Source organism: Staurois parvus, unplaced genomic scaffold, assembly GCF_062004578.1.
Source record: "Staurois parvus isolate SC_StPar_1 unplaced genomic scaffold, SC_StPar_1.0 ptg002394l, whole genome shotgun sequence".
Classification (NCBI taxonomy): Eukaryota; Metazoa; Chordata; class Amphibia; order Anura; family Ranidae; genus Staurois; species Staurois parvus.
Window position 1 is genome coordinate 32,392 of NW_028320190.1, and position 21,470 is coordinate 53,861.

A 21,470-nucleotide genomic window follows, 5' to 3' on the forward strand; every position below is an offset into this window, starting at 1 on the left:
TCAGTGGGAAGAATGCCCCTTACATTGGTGGTCAGTGGGAAGAATGTCCCTTACATTGGTGGTCAGTGGGAAGAATGTCCCTTACATTGGTGGTCAGTGGGAAGAATGTCCCTTACATTGGTGGTCAGTGGGAAGAATGTCCCTTACATTGGAGGTCAGTGGGAAGAATGTCCCTTACATTGGTGGTCAGTGGGAAGAATGTCCCTTACATTGGTGGTCAGTGGGAAGAATGTCCCTTACATTGGGGGGTCAGTGGGAAGAATGTCCCTTACATTGGTGGTCAGTGGGAAGAATGTCCCTTACATTGGTGGTCAGTGGGAAGAATGTCCCCTTTTAGGTGGCTAAAAAAGATCAGTAGTGTCAGATGTTACTTATCCGACAGGCAGAAATCGCTCATTGCTCAAGGAACCCCTAACAACCTCTGGAGGAACCCTGGTTGAGAAAGGTTGGTATAAAGATCACTGAATTTGGTTGACCCTTAATTTTGAGAGTCCCCCACTTTGCGGAGAGCCAAATATCCTAAGTCATTTGTGTCAGGATGCTATCTGGAACAGAGGTGCGCATGTGTGAAGACGCAGGTCTGGCATGTCCTCTAATATCCTGCATGCGTGCACCGGTTTGCATGGAAACGTGCAGGAGCATTGCATGCACATCAGTATGCATGCGCATGCATCCGACTCCTAACCTTTTTCTAAATACCCTATTTAGGATGGAAGCAGTGGTAGATGATTGCTGGATGATCTTGAGCTTCCCGTGCTCCTTGTTCCTCTATTTATCCTGATCTCTCGTTACCACTTTGACCTGCCTCTGGACCTCTCCTCTGCATGGGCTCGTTTACGGACTCTTCTTCTGACCATCTGTGTGTGACTCTGGCTTTCCTCTTGACTATTCTGCTGGTTCATCCTCTTAACTTTCGTGCATGACCTTGGCTCTGGCTCCTGACCTTGCATCCTGTTGACCCTCCATGCATTACCTCGGCTCTGACCTTGACCGCTTTCCCACTTCTCCAGTTCCGCCTTGCCAATGTGATCGTGCATCTGCTATTGGTATCATCACACCACCGGCTGCTGCACCTGACCTGCTCCACCATAAGTGTACCCCATGTTCCTGCTGTCACTTGACCGCTTGCTGAAGAACAACCTCAGTGGACACTTGCTGAAACAGTTTCCAATAGACCAACCTAAATAGCAGCCATGCTGCTTTTGGGCCTTGCACTACCTGTCATCAATCCCAGGGATGCTTGGACCTTGGCCACAAAGGAGGTCCTCTTGTCTCTCATCATTTCAACCTCCAAGCAGGTAGATGACAAGTTGGCTCCACTGAAGACTTTATTTCCATTGGTAGAAGATCCATATCTAGTCCCTCCAACCTCACCTTGTCCTGAATAACCTGAAGATGGGGCCCTCAGATTCAGCCTCGTCTGTGGGAACCCCTCGCCTCCTTCTCATAACGCACCTCTGTGGGTGCACAGGATGGAAAAGGTACGAGAGACCCTTCCAAGCAGTTTTGAATTCAAGGCTTTGCTCCCATCCGGCCCCTCCTCGGTTTGATGCCAGCACGTCTCTGCCAGAAGCCTTTCCTGCCAGATGAGAAACATCTGTCCGTAGCGGCCCACATCTGGCCGCCAGCCCCTGCCTGCCTGGAAGCGCTAGGTGTTAACGCTGCTCCCTCCCTTTTATCAAGTCAAATGACCTGCCGCCCTGGATGGCTCACTCTGTAACATGGGTGGGCCTCACCTTGGGCCAGAGATGCTGATCTGTGCCGGAAATTCACTGCTGATCGCCTGGAAAAATAAATCCACTCTACGGGGGAATTTTTGCATTTTTAAAAAAAGTTTCATTAGGAAGAGTTAGGTTCTGCCTGTTCGCCCCCCCCCCCCCCCCCCGTGGGCAGATCTTCCTTCACTTCCTGTCCCTGTGACACCAGGACAAGAAACGGGGCGAGCACTTGTTACAGGAAATCACAGGCGGTGACAACTGTGGATGAGCAAAATTCAGGTGTCTGTTTAGGAAGGCTGTATATAGATTAGTCCCGAACTAGTGCCGGGACAGGTTCATCCAGAGCCCAGGGCAAATATACCGAATTACACTCCCCATTACTTGTCAGCAACACCCCCCCCCCCAAAAAAAAGAGCACTAATCTGCATGCTTACCCCCTAAACATATATTCCCCCTCCTCCCAGTACAAGTCCACCCTCCTGCTGAAATCCCCCCTCCCAGCACAAATCCTTGTCCCCATTTCTTCCAGCTCAAATCCTCAATTTCCTCACATTTCCCCAACACAAATTCCCAACTCCCCCCCCAAAAAAAAGAGCACTAATCTGCATGCTTACCCCCTAAACATATATTCCCCCTCCTCCCAGTACAAGTCCACCCTCCTGCTGAAATCCCCCCTCCCAGCACAAATCCTTGTCCCCATTTCTTCCAGCTCAAATCCTCAATTTCCTCACATTTCCCCAACACAAATTCCCAACTCCCCCCCAAAAAAAAGAGCACTAATCTGCATGCTTACCCCCTAAACATATATTCCCCCTCCTCCCAGTACAAGTCCACCCTCCTGCTGAAATCCCCCCTCCCAGCACAAATCCTTGTCCCCATTTCTTCCAGCTCAAATCCTCAATTTCCTCACATTTCCCCAACACAAATTCCCAACTCCCCACCAAAAAAATCCCCCCTCCTAGAACAAATACTCTACCACTCAAATTCCACCCTGAGCACAAATCTCTCCCCCTCCCCACTGCAAATCCCCTCCCCAATCTCTCAGCCTAGCACATATCCCACCTAAATTTCACCTCCTACCACAAATACCCCCCAATTATCCATATTAGCACACAAGTTCCCCCCCCCCCAAAACAAATTCACCCTCCTAGAACAAGTCCTCTACCCCTCAAATTCACCCCAGAGCACAAATCTTCCCCCCCCCCACTCCAAGTCCCCTCCCCCACATACCCTCCAATTATCCCTACTAGTAGCACAAGTCCCCTCCCAAAAAAATAATTTCCCCTCCTAGAACAAATCCTCTACCCCTCAAATCCCCCCCTAGCACAAATCTTCCCTTAACTCCAAATCCCCTCTCCAACCCCCCAGCCTAGCACAAATCCCTTCTAAATCTCCCCTCCTACTACAAATACCCTCTAATTATCCCTAGTAGCAGCACAAATCCTCTCCCCCAATCTCCTTGTGGTGCCCCGCCCCACCTCGCCTGATACCACAGTGCCCAGGGCAGCTGCCCCTTCTGCCCACCCCTTGTCCCGGCCCTGATCCCTATACATATGTGCGGCAGCAGAAGAGCGGGCCACGAGTCGCACATATGCATCGCTGGGTGATGTTTATTTACTGAGAGCGCGCTCACTGCATGCTCCCAGCACAAAGACTGAGCTGTCGAAGACAGCTCTCGGCTCAGGTTAAAGATCTGTATCTTGTGGTACCCACTTCCGATCATGTGACCACGGTGACACCGCTGATCCTTTCCTCTTGAGAGGAGAAGTAATTGGAAAATCAGTCAAGCAGATTGTAGTTTTCTAAACTTCTTGTCGTTATTTGGATCGCATGACATGTCCTGATGGTCTGAGGATGAGGTCACCTCGCTGGGATTAGTTCCTCATGTGTATTTCATCAGCGAGGACAGCTCAGGATCATGTTCCAGTGACTTGCATATTAGCAGCCAGGGGATTGGCTGGTTCGGACGCCGGCCACATCCTCCTCCAACCACAAGTTCCTTTGTTTATTTGCGTCCTTTCTCAAAAACAGTTTAGAGAAAACTCCATGGCAATGAATGTGTCTGGTCATGTCTATGCTGCAGACTATGAAGTCATTGCGGAGAAGGATGTGCAGATTCCTCTTCCTCAAATCTTCTTCTCTTTTTCCCCACCAAAGTAACCATCAGTCCATATAATATTGTTATAAATGCTGGCCAACAACATAAGGACTGACAGGGCAAGGGAAAAGGGGTCCCCCTTAAAATATGGCAGTTGGGGGGACAGGACAATGGGTCCTCTGATAGGACTCCAGCTGGTCCCCTAGGTGGGAATCCAATTGACATCCTGTTGGGAGCTTAACTTGCCATATCCCAACTGTGACATCTGGTATGAGTTTCCATTTTCCATTTATCTCCAGTTGTATCAGTGTCAACCCTTTCCCAGTTTTCCCTCAAAGCACCACCCACGAGGAGACAACGTGCCCATTGCAACAAAGGACCATCTAATGGCACCTGTTGAACTTGAACTCCAGTACTTGCCTGTACTTAGATCCCACATGTCGACATATGTTAATTGGAGGGACGGACAATGGGTCCCCTGATAGGACTCCAGCTGGTCCCCTAGGTGGGAATCCAATGGGCATCCTGCTGGGAGCTTAACATGCCAAAAACCCTGCCCTACCGTGACATCTGATTTGAGTTTCCATTTATCTCCAGTCGTATCAGTGACAACCCTTTCCCAGTTTTCCCTCAAAGCACCACCCACGAGGAGACAACGTGCCCATTGCAACAAAGGACCATGTAATGGCACCTGTTGAACTTGAACTCCAGTACTTGCTTGTATTTAGATCCCACATGTCGACATATGTTAATTGGAGGGACGGACAGTGGGTCCCCTGATAGGACTCCAGCTGGTCCCCCATTTGGGAATCCAATGGGCATCCTGCTGGGAGCTTAACATGCCAGAAACCCTGCCCTACCGTGACATCTGATTTGAGTTTCCATTTATCTCCAGTCGTATCAGTGACAACCCTTTCCCAGTTTTCCCTCAAAGCACCACCCACGAGGAGACAACGTGCCCATTGCAACAAAGGACCATGTAATGGCACCTGTTGAACTTGAACTCCAGTACTTGCCTGTACTTAGATCCCACATGTCGACATATGTTAATTGGAGGGACGGACAGTGGGTCCCCTGATAGGACTCCAGCTGGTCCCCTAGGTGGGAATCCAATGGGCATCCTGCTGGGAGCTTAACATGCCAAAAACCCTGCCCTACCGTCACATCTGATTTGAGTTTCCATTTATCTCCAGTCGTATCAGTGACAACCCTTTCCCAGTTTTCCCTCAAAGCACCACCCACGAGGAGACAACGTGCCCATTGCAACAAAGGACCATGTAATGGCACCTGTTGAACTTGAACTCCAGTACTTGCTTGTATTTAGATCCCACATGTCGACATATGTTAATTGGAGGGACGGACAGTGGGTCCCCTGATAGGACTCCAGCTGGTCCCCCATTTGGGAATCCAATGGGCATCCTGCTGGGAGCTTAACATGCCAAAATCCCTGCCCAACTGTCCCCCCAACTCCAGTACTTGCCTGTATTTAGATCCCACATATTGACATATGTTAATTGGAGGGCCGGACAATGGGCTCCCTACCAAGACTTCAGCTGATTCCAGCAGGTGGGATCCAATAGGCATCCTGCTTTTTAGGCCGTGGGAGCCCCTGCCTGCCTGGAAGCGCTAGGTGTTAACGCTGCTCCTTCCCTTTTATCAAGTCAAATGACCTGCCCTGGGTGGCTCACTCTGTAACATGGGTGGGCTTCACCACGGGCTTCACGGGTGGGCTTCGGCTAGAGATGCTGATCTGTGCCGGAAATTCACTGCTGATCGCCTGGAAAAATAAATCCACTCTATGGGGGAATTTTTACGTTTCTTTTTAAACTTTCATTAGAAAGAGTTAGGTGCAATTAATCTGTCTGGCCATCCCTATGGTCACTGTTCCAAACCTTTTATCTGCACTGCGCCTATTAGGGCTAGGCCAGGGCAATTTTTGTTGCTACGGGCCTCAGGGCCCAGCCAGTGTATTATTGCGGGGCCACTTATTTATTTATTTTTCTTCACTGTTTTCACCTTTCACTTTGTATGTGTTTTTTTTCTCACTTGGATGGAAGGTGTGGGTCCTCCGGCCTGTCCTGAAGTCTATGGGGAGGATGTGTGGCCATTAGGTTCCTTCCTCCCCTGTTCCTGGGGTGTCTCTCTTCGGGAGAGCTCCCTGACCTAGAACGTGGTCGGCTTCGGCTGACCACAAGGAAAGGGGTCCACCAGGCCTTTTGGCTAGGTGGACCATGTTGGAAACCGTTTGTCCCTGTCAGGAGCCTTGCACCCCGGGGGATCAGAGTAGAGGTCCTACCCATTCGGGTGGTGAACAAAAGCACACCCCTAAGTGCACTTTTTTGTGTTTGCGTTTTGCACTTGCACTTTTTTTGTTCACTTATGGGTTTATGGTTTTTTTTTGCACCTCCGCAGACTTGGAAAAAGAAATAAAAACAGCAAGGTTAACTTCTCTGCCTTTTGGCTAAGATCAAGTGTAGTATCTGTTCTTATCAGTGTCCAGTAGGGGCGCTCCGCCGTCATTCTTGCCTGTTGGTGAGGATGGCTGGCTGTATAGTACCCCTGCTGGTATGATGGGGCTCTGAAGGTTGGAACAGAAACCAGGGCGCCCACAGGCAGTTTTACCCCCCGAGAAAACCAGATGGGCCCTTTTCCTTCTGCTTTGAATAGGCCTATCTTGTCTGGGCAGGGTCCAGGGAGGCATATAGTCCATGGAGATGTGCCCCTTGGGAGTGGTTGCCCCAGGGATGCTCTTATTTACACATGCAGATGGGATCTCACGTGCGCTTCGGCTGGTCACAAGGAAAGGGGTCCACCAGGCCTTTTGGCTAGGTGGACCATGTAGAAACCCTTTGTCCCTGTCAGGAGCCTTGCGCCATGATGGATCAGGGTAGAGGCCCTACCACTTCGGGGGGGGGGGGGGGTGGACAAAAGCACACCCCTACTGTAAGTGCACTTTTTGTGTTGGTGTTTTGCACTTGCATGTTTTTTTGTTCATTTACTGTTTTTCATTTTTTCGCACATCCGCGGACTTAAAAAAAAATAGCAGGGTTAACTTCTCGGTCTTTTGTTCTTATCAGTGTCCAGTAGGGGCGCTCCGCCGTCATTTTTGCCTGTTGGTGAGGATGGATGGCTGTATGGTACCCCTGCTGGTATGATGGGGGCTCTGAAGGCTAGTACCAGTTGGAATAGAAACCAAGGCACCCACAAGCAGTTTTACCCCCTGGAAAAGCAGATGGGCCCGGTACCTCCTGATTTGAATGGGTCTACATGGTGTGGGCAGGGGCCAGGGAGGCAGAAAGTCCATAGAGCTGTGCCCCCTGGGAGTGGTTGCCCTAGGGGTGCTCTTAGAAAGACATGGGGATGGGATCCCACGTGCACAAGGAAAGGGGTCCACCAGGACTTTTGGCTGGGTGGACCATGTAGAAACCATTTGTTCCTGTCAGGACCCTTGCGCCCTGGGGGATCAGAGTGGAGGCCCTACCCCTTCTTGGGGTGGACAAAAGCACACCCCTACTGTAAGTGCACTTTTTTGTGTTGGTGTATTGCACTTGCATGTTTTTTGTTCATTTACTGTTTTTTCGGGTTTTTTTGAACCTCCGCGGACTTAAAAAAAAATAGCAGGGTTAACGTCTCGGCCGTTTGTTCTCATCAGTGTCCAGTAGGGGCGCTCCACTGTCATTCTTGCCTGTTGGTGAGGATGGCTGGCTGTAGAGTACCCCTGCTGGTATGACGGGGGCTTTGAAGGCTAGTACCAGCTGGAACAGAAACCAGGGCACCCACACGCAGTTGTACCCCCGGGAAAACCAGATGGACCCGGTTCCTCTTGATTTTAACAGGTCAGCCTTGTCTGGGCAGGGGCCAGGGAGGCAGAAAGTCTATAGAGCTGTGCCCCTTGGGAGTGGTTGCCCTAGGGGTGCTCTTAGTAAGACATGGGGATGGCACAAGGAAATGGGTCCACCAGGAATTTTAGCTAGGCGGACCATGTAGAAACCATTTGTTCCTGTCAGGACCCTTGTGCCATGGGGGAGCAGGGTGGAGGCCCTACCCCTTCGGGGGGGGGGGGGGACACAAAAGCACACCCCTTACTGTAAGTGAGCTTTTTTGTGTTGGTGTTTTGCACTTGCACGTTTTTTGTTCATTTACTGTTTTTTCGGGGGTTTTCCGACTTAAAAAAATAGCAGGGTTAACTTCAGCTGCAAGCTATGGGCCTGTTTTCTGCTTTCAGCCTCCGCTCTGCACCCTGAGCTGCCCCAGCCGGCAGCGTTGTCAGTGTGTACCCCTTCAGTTGGCAGTTGGGCTAACACTCTGATAGACATGACAGACAAAGAACCAATACTGACCGAGGAAACGTGGAAGAAACAGCTGGCTAGGACAGGCATAACTAGTACTAAACAGGAGGGGGACAGAGGGGAACTACCAAGGGTTTTTCACTGAGAACATGGGGGAATGCAGTTTCATTTAAAAAAAAAAATGCTTTATAGTCCTGCCATGAATATTTTTGCCCTGTTTTAGGGGGACCAGGCACTGCCCATGTCTCACAGCTGTGCTCCTGCATTGTCATCCTCTCACATGGGCCTCTGGTGAAAACTACATGTGACCATTTCAACATACATTACATGGGCATGAATAACCCTCCCCCTCTTTGTGTGATGAATTTCCCCGCACCCTCTTAGTATGATGGCTCAATCCAATGCTGGCTTTGTATGATGAATCTCCCCGCCCCCTCTTAGCATTATATTCTCTCCCTGTTTTTATATGATGACCCCGCCTCCTTTTTATATGGGGAACTACTGCTTTGGATGATTAATCACCCCACACCCCTCTTAGTATGATGAATCACTCCGCCCCTGCTTTGGATGATTAATCACCCCACCCCCCGTTAGTAAGATGAATCACTCCGCCCCTGCTTTGTATGATGAATCACCCCACCCCCTCTTAGTATGATGAATCACCCCACCCCCTCTTTGTATGATGAATCACCCCACCCCCTCTTTGTATGATGAATCACCCCACCCCCTCTTTGTATGATGAATCACCCCACCCCCTCTTTGTATGATGAATCACCCCACCCCCTCTTTGTATGATGAATCACCCCACCCCCTCTTTGTATGATGAATCACCCCACCCCCTCTTAGTATGATGAATCACCCCACCCCCTCTTTGTATGATGAATCACCCCACCCCCTCTTTGTATGATGAATCACCCCACCCCCTCTTTGTATGATGAATCACCCCACCCCCTCTTTGTATGATGAATCACCCCACCCCCTCTTTGTATGATGAATCACCCCACCCCCTCTTAGTATGATGAATCACCCCACCCCCTCTTAGTATGATGAATCACCCCACCCCCTCTTTGTATGATGAATCACCCCGCCCCCTCTTAGTATGATGAATCACCCCAGCCCCACTTTGTATGATGAATCACCCCGCCCCCACTTTGTATGATGAATCACCCCGCCCCCTCTTTGTATGATGAATCACCCCGCCCCCTCTTTGTATGATGAATCACCCCGCCCCCTCTTTGTATGATGAATCACCCCGCCCCCTCTTTGTATGATGAATCACCCCGCCCCCTCTTTGTATGATGAATCACCCCGCCCCCTCTTTGTATGATGAATCACCCCGCCCCCTCTTTGTATGATGAATCACCCCGCCCCCTCTTTGTATGATGAATCACCCCGCCCCCTCTTTGTATGATGAATCACCCCGCCCCCTCTTTGTATGATGAATCACCCCGCCCCCTCTTTGTATGATGAATCACCCCGCCCCCTCTTTGTATGATGAATCACCCCGCCCCCTCTTAGTATGATGAATCACCCCACCCCCTCTTTGTATGATGAATCACCCCGCCCCCTCTTTGTATGATGAATCACCCCACCCCCTCTTAGTATGATGAATCACCCCACTCTCACTTTGTATGATGAGTCACCCCACCCCCACTTTGTATGATGAATCACCCCACCCCCTCTTAGTATGATGAATCACCCCACTCTCACTTTGTATGATGAGTCACCCCACCCCCACTTTGTATGATGAATCACCCCACCCCCACTTTGTATGATGAATCACCCCACCCCCTCTTAGTATGATGAATCACCCCACCCCCTCTTTGTATGATGAATCACCCCGCCCCCTCTTTGTATGATGAATCACCCCACCCCCTCTTAGTATGATGAATCACCCCACTCTCACTTTGTATGATGAGTCACCCCACCCCCTCTTTGTATGATGAATCACCCCACCCCCTCTTTGTATGATGAATCACCCCACCCCCTCTTTGTGAATTCCCACACTTTTCTTTTGAATTGGGGTGTTTTGCAGAGAATTTGTAGTTTTCCGTCGGTGGGTTTCCTGTACTATTTCTGTTCCCGGGTTATTTTTAAGCAAATATACAAATATTATGTTTCCTTTTTTGATTTCTGCCGTATCAATAACAAGAATTGATCCACACATTGAGAATTCATAATATTTACATTCGCTTATTTCCAGAGAGGGATATGAAATACTCGGAGATCATCTGCCGGCTGACAAAGGAAATTTTACAATAACCTGCTTGGGTTCCTAAAGAAAAACCCCATTTTCATTAACCCCTCCCCCCCACTTTGGTTTACCCACACCGCGGGTTCACCTGCAACTTTCCTCTATAGCTGCACCATGGTGGGTGGGTGTCCCTAGGGTTGGTGCCACCCAGTGTGATAACACTTGGTGACACCCCCTCCGACGATCCCCACAGGATGGATCGGATCTGCAGATTGAGCATAATGGTTCGGACTCCGATCCATTATGCTCCCCAATCCGCAGATCCGATCCATCCTGCGGGGATCGTCCGCTTGCTTTACAACTTACCTTTTCGTGGAGCGGGTCCGGTGTCACCCCGTACAGGTTGCATGCCGACGATCCCCGCAGGATGGTTTGGATCTGCGGATTGAGCATAATGGATCGGAGTCCAATCCATTATGCTCCGCAACTTACCTTTTCATGGAGCGAGTCCAGTGTCACCCCGTGCAGTAGGTGTCACTCGGTGCAGCGCTCTCCCCCCGCACCTGCCTCGGGATGCCACTGGTGGGTGTCATCACCCTAAGATCAAAAATGTGTTACTCAGATCTTAAATCAACGGAAGGGGCACCAGATCAAGTTCACAAAGGAGTTCAAAAACGCTTTAATGATTCTCAAAACCAACAACGAATTTCGGGAGAAAAACACAATCCCCCTTCATCAGGGCAACCAAACAAATACAAAAATATATTTACAAAATAAAAACTTTGTAAGTAAAAGATTATGGGGTGACTCTTCACTTAGTACAACTGTGACTTCCATACAGTATATTTACCAAATTAGTTTTTGAGCTGAACGAATAATAATAATTCATAACGATATCCTAATAATATAATATATATAAATGTTTTAAAAAATCAATGTAAATATTCAAATTAATCAAAATATTAGGGTATAAATAGCCTAAAAGTGCCTAAAGTCAGCATATTACAAACACGACCACAACATGTCTTGTATATAAGTACCAAAGTAATTAATTTGTGAGCAGAATAGATAGCAATTCATGATATAGAAGTCTAATAATAAAATATAATATCACAATATAATAATATAAAAGAAATCAATGGTATTTCCCAGTTGCAATGGCTCTTCTAGTATTTGTACTTAATAAGCCCCAAATTACCATTTTAGTCAGTCAATTGTGGCAGTTTTTATCAGTGTTATAACTTGGTGTGTTGGGGTGTGTATTGCCAGGGATGGATGTCGAGGTGATTGATCCCCCTCCTTGGTGTATTGGTCCTGGTGATTGATCCCCCTCCTTGGTGTATTGGTCCTGGTGATTGATCCCCCTCCTTGATGTATTGGTCCTGGTGATTGATCCCCCTCCTTGGTGTATTGGTCCTGGTGAATGATCCCCCTCCGTAATGTATTGGTCCCGGTGATTGATCCCCCTCCTTGGTGTATTGGTCCTGGTGATTGATCCCCCTCCGTGGTGTATTGGTCCCGGTGATTGATCCCCCTCCGTGGTGTATTGGAACCAGTGAATGGATGTGTTTGGGGATGTATTCCCGGGGATGAATGTCTTGGTGATTGATCCCCCTCCTTGGTGTATTGTAACCAGTGATTGATCCCCCCTCCTTGGTGTCTTGGGGGATGTATTGCCAGGGATAGATGTCTTGGTGACTAATCCCCCTCCTTGGTGTATTGAAAGCAGTGACTGATCCCCCTCCTTGGTGTATTGGAACCAGTGATTGATCCCCCTCCTTGGTGTGTTTAAACCTGTGACTGATCCCCCTCCTTGGTGTGTTGGAACCAATGATTGACCCCCCTCCTTGGTGTGTTTGGGGTGTGTATTGCCAGGGATGGATGTCTTGCTAATTGATCACCCTCCTTGGTGTATTGATCCTGGTTATTAATCCCCCTCCTTGGTGTATTGGAACCAGTGATTGATCCCCCGTCCTTGGTGTGTTGGGGGATGTATTGCCAGGGATATATGTCTTGGTGACTGATCCCCCTCCTTGGTGTGTTGAAACCAGTGACTGATCCCCCTCCTTGGTGTGTTGAAACCAGTGACTGATCCCCCTCCTTGGTGTATTGAAAGCAGTGACTGATGCCCCTCCTTTGTGTATTGGAACCAGTGACTGATCCCCCTCCTTGGTGTATTGGAACCAGTGATTGATCCCCCTCCTTTGTGTGTTTAAACTTGTGACTGATCCCCCTCCTTGGTGTGTTGGGGTGTGTATCGCCAGGGATGGATGTCTTGGTGATTGATCCCCCTCCTTGGTGTATTGATCCTGGTGATTGATCCCTCTCCTTAGTGTATTGGAACCAGTAATTGACCCCCCCTCCTTGGTGTATTGGGGGATGTATTGCCAGGGATAGATGTCTTGGTGATTGATCCCCCTCCTTGGTGTATTGGAACCAGTGATTGATCCCGATCCTTGGTGTGGTGAAACCAGTGACTGATCCCCCTCCTTGGTGTGTTGGGGGATGTATTACCAGGGATGGATGTCTTGGTGATTGATCCTCCTCCATGGTGTATTGGAACCAGTGATTGATCCCCCTCCTTGGTGTGTTGGGGGATGTATTGCCAGGGATGGATGTCTTGGTGATTGATCCTCCTCCATGGTGTATTGGAACCAGTGATTGATCCCCCTCCTTGGTGTGTTGGGGGATGTATTGCCAGGGATGGATGTCTTGGTGATTGATCCCCCTCCTTGGTGTGTTGGAACCAGTGATTGATCCCCCTCCTTAGTGTGTTGAGGGATGTATTGCCAGAGATGGATGTCTTGGTGATTGATCCCCCTCCTTGGTGTATTGGAACCAGTGATTGATCCCCCTCCTTGGTGTATTGGAACCAGTGATTGATCCCCCTCCTTGGTGCATTGGAACCAGTGATTGATCCCCCTCCTTGGTGTGTTGGGGGATGTATTGCCAGTAATGGATGTCTTGGTGATTGATCCCCCTCCTTGGTGTGTTGGGGGATGTATTGCCAAGCATGGATGTCTTGGTGATTGATCCTCCTCCATGGTGTGATGGCACAGTGATGGATCCTCCTCCATGGTGTGATGGCACAGTGATGGATTCCCCTCCATGGTGTGATGGCACAGTGATGGATCCTCCTCCATGGTATGATGGCACAGTGATGGATTCCCCTCCATGGTGTGATGGCACAGTGATGGATCCTCCTCCATGGTATGATGGCGCAGTGATGGATCCTCCTCCGTGGTGTGATGGCGCAGTGATGGATCCTCCTCCGTGGTGTGATGGCACAGTGATGGATCCTCCTCCATGGTATGATGGCGCAGTGATGGATCCTCCTCCGTGGTGTGATGGCGCAGTGATGGATCCTCCTCCATGGTGTGATGGCACAGTGATGGATCCCCCTCCATGGTGTGATGGCGCAGTGATGGATCCCCCTCCGTGGTGTGATGGCACAGTGATGGATCCTCCTCCATGGTGTGATGGCGCAGTGATGGATCCCCCTCCATGGTGTGATGGCGCAGTGATGGATCCCCCTCCGTGGTGTGATGGCACAGTGATGGATCCCCCTCCATGGTATGATGGCGCAGTGATGGATCCCCCTCCATGGTGAGATGGCGCAGTGATGGATCCCCCTCCATGGTGTGATGGCACAGTGATGGATCCTCCTCCATGGTATGATGGCGCAGTGATGGATCCTCCTCCGTGGTGTGATGGCGCAGTGATGGATCCTCCTCCGTGGTGTGATGGCACAGTGATGGATCCTCCTCCATGGTATGATGGCGCAGTGATGGATCCTCCTCCGTGGTGTGATGGCGCAGTGATGGATCCCCCTCCATGGTGTGATGGCGCAGTGATGGATCCCCCTCCGTGGTGTGATGGCGCAGTGATGGATCCCCCTCCGTGGTGTGATGGCGCAGTGATGGATCCCCCTCCATGGTGTGATGGCGCAGTGATGGATCCCCCTCCGTGGTGTGATGGCACAGTGATGGATCCTCCTCCATGGTATGATGGCGCAGTGATGGATCCTCCTCCGTGGTGTGATGGCACAGTGATGGATCCCCCTCCATGGTGTGATGGCGCAGTGATGGATCCCCCTCCGTGGTGTGATGGCACAGTGATGGATCCTCCTCCATGGTATGATGGCGCAGTGATGGATCCTCCTCCGTGGTGTGATGGCACAGTGATGGATCTGAACTCAGGTGCTAATGCTTAATTGAAGAATCTGAGGTTAGAAGCTGATTGGCTGCCATGCACAGGCTGAACATTGTGCAGACCCGGAATGTTCTGTGACATCTGCTGGGTGGTCTCGCCTTGTATACTCCTATATCTTACAAATCCTTTTTGCATCTCTTTAGCTCTTGTGTGACTTCAGCAATCTTCTACATCCCTGGGCTCAAACTGCAGCCTAGGGGCCCCATGCTGCTCTATGGTGGTGGCCCCGTGGCCCCATGGCCCTTAGACCCCGCAGTTAGTAGTGGGAGCATTGAGTTGTGAAGGGGCTGTAATAGCAATGATCTCTAGCAGTCTCATGTTTCACATCCCCAGTCTCTGCCTGCTGCATGACTCTCATCCCCAACCAACCCTATAACACTCTCTGACCATTTCCTCTAGTAGTTCCTCAGCCTATGAGCATCTTCTGTAATATTGAATACTGCATGTGGCCCTTTAGTGACATCAGGGGCCACATTTGAGGTGTCCTATACCTTACTGTTGAGGAGCACTGATCTATATCATAAGGAAAGATGGGAAATGAACATGAATACAGTCATGGCCGAAATTGTTGGCACCCTTGATATTTTTCCTGAAAATCAAGTATTTCACACAAAAAAGGTATTGCATTAACACATGTTTTGCTATACACATGTTTATTCCCTTTGTATGTATTGGAACAAATATAAAACAGAGGCAGAAAAGCAAATATGACATAATGTCACACAAAACCCCAAAAATGGGCTGGACAAAAGTATTGGCACCCTTAACTTAATATTTGGTTGCACACCCTTTGGAAAACATAACTGAAATCAGTCGCTTCCTATAACCATCAATAAGCTTCTGACACCTCTCACCCGGAATTTTGGACCACTCTTCCTTTGCAAACAGCTCCAGGTCTCTCTTATTGGAAGGACACCTTTTCCCAACAGCAATTTTAAGATCTCTCCACAGGTGTTCAATGGGATTTAGATCTGGGCTCATTGCTGGCCACTTCAGAACTCTCCAGCGCTTCTTTGCCATCCATTTCTGAGTGCTTTTTGACGTATGTTTGGGGTCATTGTCCTGCTGGAAGACCCAGGATCTTGGACGCAAACCCAGCTTTCTGACACTGGGCCCTACAGTGCGACCCAAAATCCTTTGGTAATCCTCAGATTTCATGATGCCTTGCACACAGTCAAGGCACCCAGTGCCAGAGGCAGCAAAACAACCCCAAAACATCATTGAACCTCCACCATATTTTACCGTAGGTACTGTGTTTTGTTCTTTGTAGGCCTCATTCCGTTTTCGGTAAACAGTAGAATGATGTGCTTTACCGAAAAGCTCTATCTTGGTCTCATCTGTCCACAAGACGTTTTCCCAGAAGGCTTTTGGCTTACTCAAGTACATTTTGGCAAACTGTAGTCTTGCTTTTTTATGTCTCTGTGTCAGCAGTGGGGTCCTCCTGGGTCTCCTGCCATAGCGTTTCATTTCATTTAAATGTCGACGGATAGTTCGCGCTGACACTGATGCTCCCTGAGCCTGCAGGACAGCTTGAATGTCTTTGGAACATGTTTGGGGCTGCTTATCCACCATCCGGACTATTCTGCGTTGCAATCTTTCATCAATTTTCCTCATCCGTCCACGACCAGGGAGATTAGCTACAGTGCCATGGGTTGCAAACTTCTTGATAATGTTGCGCACTGTGGACAAAGGCAAATCTAGTTCTCTGGAGATGGACTTGTAACCTTGAGATTGTTGATATTTTGCCACAATTTTGGTTCTCAGGTCCTCAGACAGTTCTCGTCTCCTCTTTCTGTTGTCCATGCTTAGTGTGGCACAGACAGACACACAATGCAAAGGTTAAGTGAACGTCTCTCCTTTTTATCTGCTTTCAGGTGTGATTTCTATATTGCCCACACCTGTTACTTGCCCCAGGTGAGTTTACAGGAGCATCACATGCTTGTAACATTCTTATTTATCCGCAGTTGTGAAAGGGTGCCAATACTTTTGTCCAGCCCATTTTTGGAGGTTTGTGTGACATTATGTCGAATTTGCTTTCTTTCCTCCCTTTTTTTGTTTTGTCCCAATACACACAAAGGGAATAAACATGTGTATAGCAAAACATGTGTTAATGCAATACGTTTCGTGAGAAATACATGATTTCCTGGAGAAATATCAAGGGTGCCAACAATTTCGGCCATGACTGTAGTTCATTAAATACATTCTATATTCTGTATAGTCTGCCAGTTCTTCTATAACAACATAAAGCCTATAAAATAACGTCCCTTTTATTATATATTGTTACATTCAAAGGGCCATTCCCAAAATGTCTGACTCTCTTGCCGCCATGGCGCAGTTTATTTTCCACTGCTGATTACTCGGTAGTATAATACATGGAGGGGACCCGCATTTCACAGTGTAGACCTGCTGGCTGTACAATGCAGACTACGAGCCATTCCTGGATTTATATTCTTCTATTACCATCACACAGAAGTCAGCGCCTGCACTGGCCTCACAGTGACACAGCACAAGTGGACGCACATACCCAGATACAGACATGCCATCCAGAAACAGCTCCCCCCTCATATCTCTTAGTCATCCCTACTAATCCCCGGCCCGGCTCATCTCATACTGATGTGTAATAATATACACCGCGGTACGGAGTCCAGCTAGTCACATGCTTCTAGCCCCAAAGAATGGCGCCCTTGGTTACAGCTGGGACAGAATTAAAGCCAAAGATTAACCTGATTATATTTTGCCTCCCTGGTTCTTCCTTTCATTCCCATCAATACTCTAATGGAATTATTAAATTAAACCTTTTGTTTTGTTTTTACATATCTTACATGACATAATCACTGGGTCTCTGTGCATCTCTATGCATTGGAGTGATGTCATCATTGGGTCTCTGTGCATCTCTATGCATTGGAGTGATGTCATCACTGAGTCTGTGCATTTCTTTGCATTGCAGTGATGTCATCATTAGATCTCTGTGCATCTCTATGCATTGGAGTGATGTCATCACTGGGTCTCTGTGCATCTCTATGCATTGGAGTGATGTCATCACTGGGTCTCTGTGCATTTCTTTGCATTACAGTAATGTCATCATTGGGTCTCTGTGCATCTCTATGCATTGGAGTGGTGTCATAACTGGGTCTCTGTGCATCTCTATGCATTGGAGTGATGTCATCACTGGGCCTCTGTGCATTTCTTTGCATTGCAGTAATGTCATCATTGGGTCTCTGTGCATCTCTATGCATTGCAGTGATGTCATCATTAGTTCTCTGTGCATCTCTATGCATTGGAGTGATGTCATCCCTGAGTCTGTGCATTTCTTTGCATTGCAGTGATGTCATCATTGGGTCTCTGTGCATCTCTATGCATTGCAGTGATGTCATCATTGGGTCTCTGTGCATCTCTATGCATTGGAGTGATGTCATCACTGGGTCTCTGTGCATCTCTAGGAAATTCAATGATGTCATCGCTGGGTCTCTGTGCTTTTTTTATGCAATGCAGACAGATCATGGCTAGTGGGAGGGGGGCCGACAAGGTGCTGTACATAGTTTTCTGAAAACATCACAGTTCCGTGTCTCAGTACCCCTCCTTGGGCTCTTGGGAGCAGGAGCGGACTGACCATTAGAGCACTCGGGCACTGCCCGAGGGCCTGGGGTCAGTAGGGGGCCCCATGAAATGCCCCTGGTACCTTTTTATAGGCTTTTTTGGGTGTGCTTTGAGTGTGGGCAAGGACACAGGGGCCCCATGATCCCCTATTGCCCGGGGGCCCCATGAGTTGTCAGTCCTCCCCTGCTTGGGAGGAATTATGCAAAAAACAGGACATCTTCATGAGTGTCTGGAGGAGCGGGCGTTCCTAGGCAGACTGCATTTGCATGTAGACCACCCTAGGTAACATCCATATGTGATTCTGAGCCTCCATTATTAAAAGGACTGAAATCTAATAAATGAAAGGGGAGGGCCAAGGATGGTCAGGCTGAGGAGGTAGGAGCTAGATAATGCTGGATGTCTTCCAGCCAGGAAATTATACTCTATGGCCAAAAGTATGTGGAACTCCCTACAAAAGATGGTGTTCAGGTTTAAGATATTGTAGATAATTGTGCCCTTCCAATCTTGTGGGAACAGTTTGGTGAAGACCCTTTTCTGTCCCACCATGACTGCGCCCCCCGTGTACAAAGCCAGCTCCATGAAGATCTGGTGTCACCAATTTGGTGTGGAGGAGCTCGAGTGTCCTGCCCAGAGTTGTGGCCTCAACCCTACTGAACACCATTGGGATGAATTGGAATGAGCACAGTCCTGACTTCAACCCTACTGAGAACCTTTGGAAGGGATTGGAATGTTTGGACTACAAGCCAGGTCTTTTTGGTGCCCAACGTGAGGACTGATATATGAACCAGGTCTTCTCAGTCAACATCAGTACCTGGCCTCACCAAATGACACAAATACCCCAAGACACCCCCCAAAATCTTGTGGAAAGTCTTCCTAGAGGAGAGGAGGATGTTATAGCTGAAAAGGGGGGCAGCTCCATATTAATGGACATGAGGGACGGGGGCAACTCCATATTAGTGGCCATTGGGTATCGAGGATTGGATGCAACTCCATATTAACGGCCTTTGGGTATAGAGGATTGGGGCAAATCCATATTAGTAGCCATTCGGGTTTGGGGGACAACTCCATATTAATAGCCATTGGGTATTAGGGAGTGGGGGGCAACTCCATATTAATGGCCATTGGGTATCAGGGAATGAGGGGCAACTTCATATTAGTGACCATTGGGTATCGGGGATTGGGGGCAACTCCATATTAGTGGCAGTTGGGTATCAGGGATTGGGGGGCAACTCCATATTAGTTTCCATTGGGTATCAGGGATTGGGGGCAACTCCATATTAGTGGCCATTGGGTATCAGAGATTGGGGGCAACTCCATATTAGTGGCAATTGGGTATTGGGGTCAACTCTATATAAGTGGCCATTGGGTATCAGGGATAGGGGGCAACCCCATTTTAGTGGTCATGGGGTATCGAGGATTGTAGGCAACTCCATATTAATGGCTATTGGGTATAAGGGATTGGGGGGCAACTCCATATTAATGGCCATTGGCTATCAGGGATTGGGAGGCAACTCAATTTTAGTTTCCATTGGGTATCGGGGATTGGGGGGCAACGCTATATTAGTTTCCATTGGGTATCGGGGATTGGGGGCAACTCCATATTAGTGGTCATTGGGTATCGAGGATTGGAGGCAACTCCATATTAATGGCCATTAGATATTGGGGATTGGAGGACAACTCCATATTAGTGGCTGTTGGGTTTTGGGAATTGGTGGCCAACTGCATATTAATGGCTATGCATTTGGAAATGCCTGTTCAACAAGTTCATATAGGTGTGATGGTCGGGTGTTCACAAACTTTTGGCCAAATAGTAAACCATGTAATATCTGACATTGGTAGATACCCGGATGAAACGAGGTGAGCGGGTCTTCACCATAAATCCCATGAGGTCCTGGCACCAGTAGAAGGAGAGTGAGCCTTTAGCACCTACCCGGCAAAGTGAAAATACGTGTCCGTGGTTACAGGTTGGTACGGCATTAGCACTTATAAACGTGAGGGGATATTTTTATTGTTCTTAATAAAAGCATTTGAGACATTATTGCAGAAAGCGGAAGATCTCACGGGCTACTTATAACCATGAAAATGTGACATTACAGGGCATGTATGACAATCATGACATTTGTGGATTGTGAAGCGTTCTTCCCACTGACCACCAATGTAAGGGACATTCTTCCCAGTGACCACCAATGTAAGGGACATTCTTCCCAGTGACCACCAATGTAAGGGACATTCTTCCCACCAACCCCCAATGTAAGGGACATTCTTCCCACTGACCCCCAATGTAAGGGACATTCTTCCCACTGACCCCCAATGTAAGGGACATTCTTCCCACTGATCACCAATGTAAGGGACATTCTTCCCACTGACCCCCAATGTAAGGGACATTCTTCCCACTGATCACCATTGTAAGGGACATTCTTCCCACTGACCCCCAATGTAAGGGACATTCTTCCCACTGACCCCCAATGTAAGGGACATTCTTCCCACTGACCCCCCCAATGTAAAGGACATTCTTCCCACTGACCCCCAATGTAAGGGACATTCTTTCCACTGACCCCCAATGTAAGGGACATTCTTCCCACTGACCACCAATGTAAGGGGCATTCTTCCCACTGATCCCCAATGTAAGGGACATTCTTCCCACTGATCCCCAATGTAAGGGGCATTCTTCCCACTGACCACCAATGTAAGGGACATTCTTCCCACTGACCACCAATGTAAGGGACATTCTTCCCACTGACCACCAATGTAAGGGACATTCTTCCCACTGACTCCCCAATGTAAGGGACATTCTTCCCACTGACCACCAATGTAAGGGGCATTCTTCCCACTGATCACCAATGTAAGGGACATTCTTCCCACTGATCACCAATGTAAGGGGCATTCTTCCCACTGACCACCAATGTAAGGGACATTCTTCCCACTGACCACCAATGTAAGGGACATTCTTCCCACTGACCCCCCAATGTAAAGGACATTCTTCCCACTGATCACCAATGTAAGGGACATTCTTCCCACTGACCACCAATGTAAGGGACATTCTTCCCACTGACCCCCAATGTAAGGGACATTCTTCCCACTGACCCCCAATGTAAGGGACATTCTTCCCACTGATCACCAATGTAAGGGACATTCTTCCCACTGACCCCCAATGTAAGGGACATTCTTCCCACTGACCCCCAATGTAAGGGACATTCTTCCCACTGATCACTGATGTAAGGAACTTCTTAAACTGCTGTCCTCAGAAGGCCGGGTGTCCCTTTTTTTTTTGTGTCTTTGACCTGACCCCTGATGATGTGACACTGCACATGCACATTGTGACCAAAATGGCCCCAAAGCCTCTTGGGATGCATGGCGGAAGT

At 48.7% G+C, this 21,470-nt stretch overlaps 1 non-coding gene across 1 annotated transcript; it reads left to right on the forward strand.

Moving 5' to 3' along the window:
* Window positions 1-6,257: 6,257 nt before the first annotated feature.
* Window positions 6,258-6,443, forward strand: LOC149431133 (U2 spliceosomal RNA). Its single transcript, XR_016309373.1, has one exon. It is a non-coding gene; the product is annotated as a U2 spliceosomal RNA (small nuclear RNA).
* The last annotated feature ends 15,027 nt before the right edge of the window (window positions 6,444-21,470 follow it).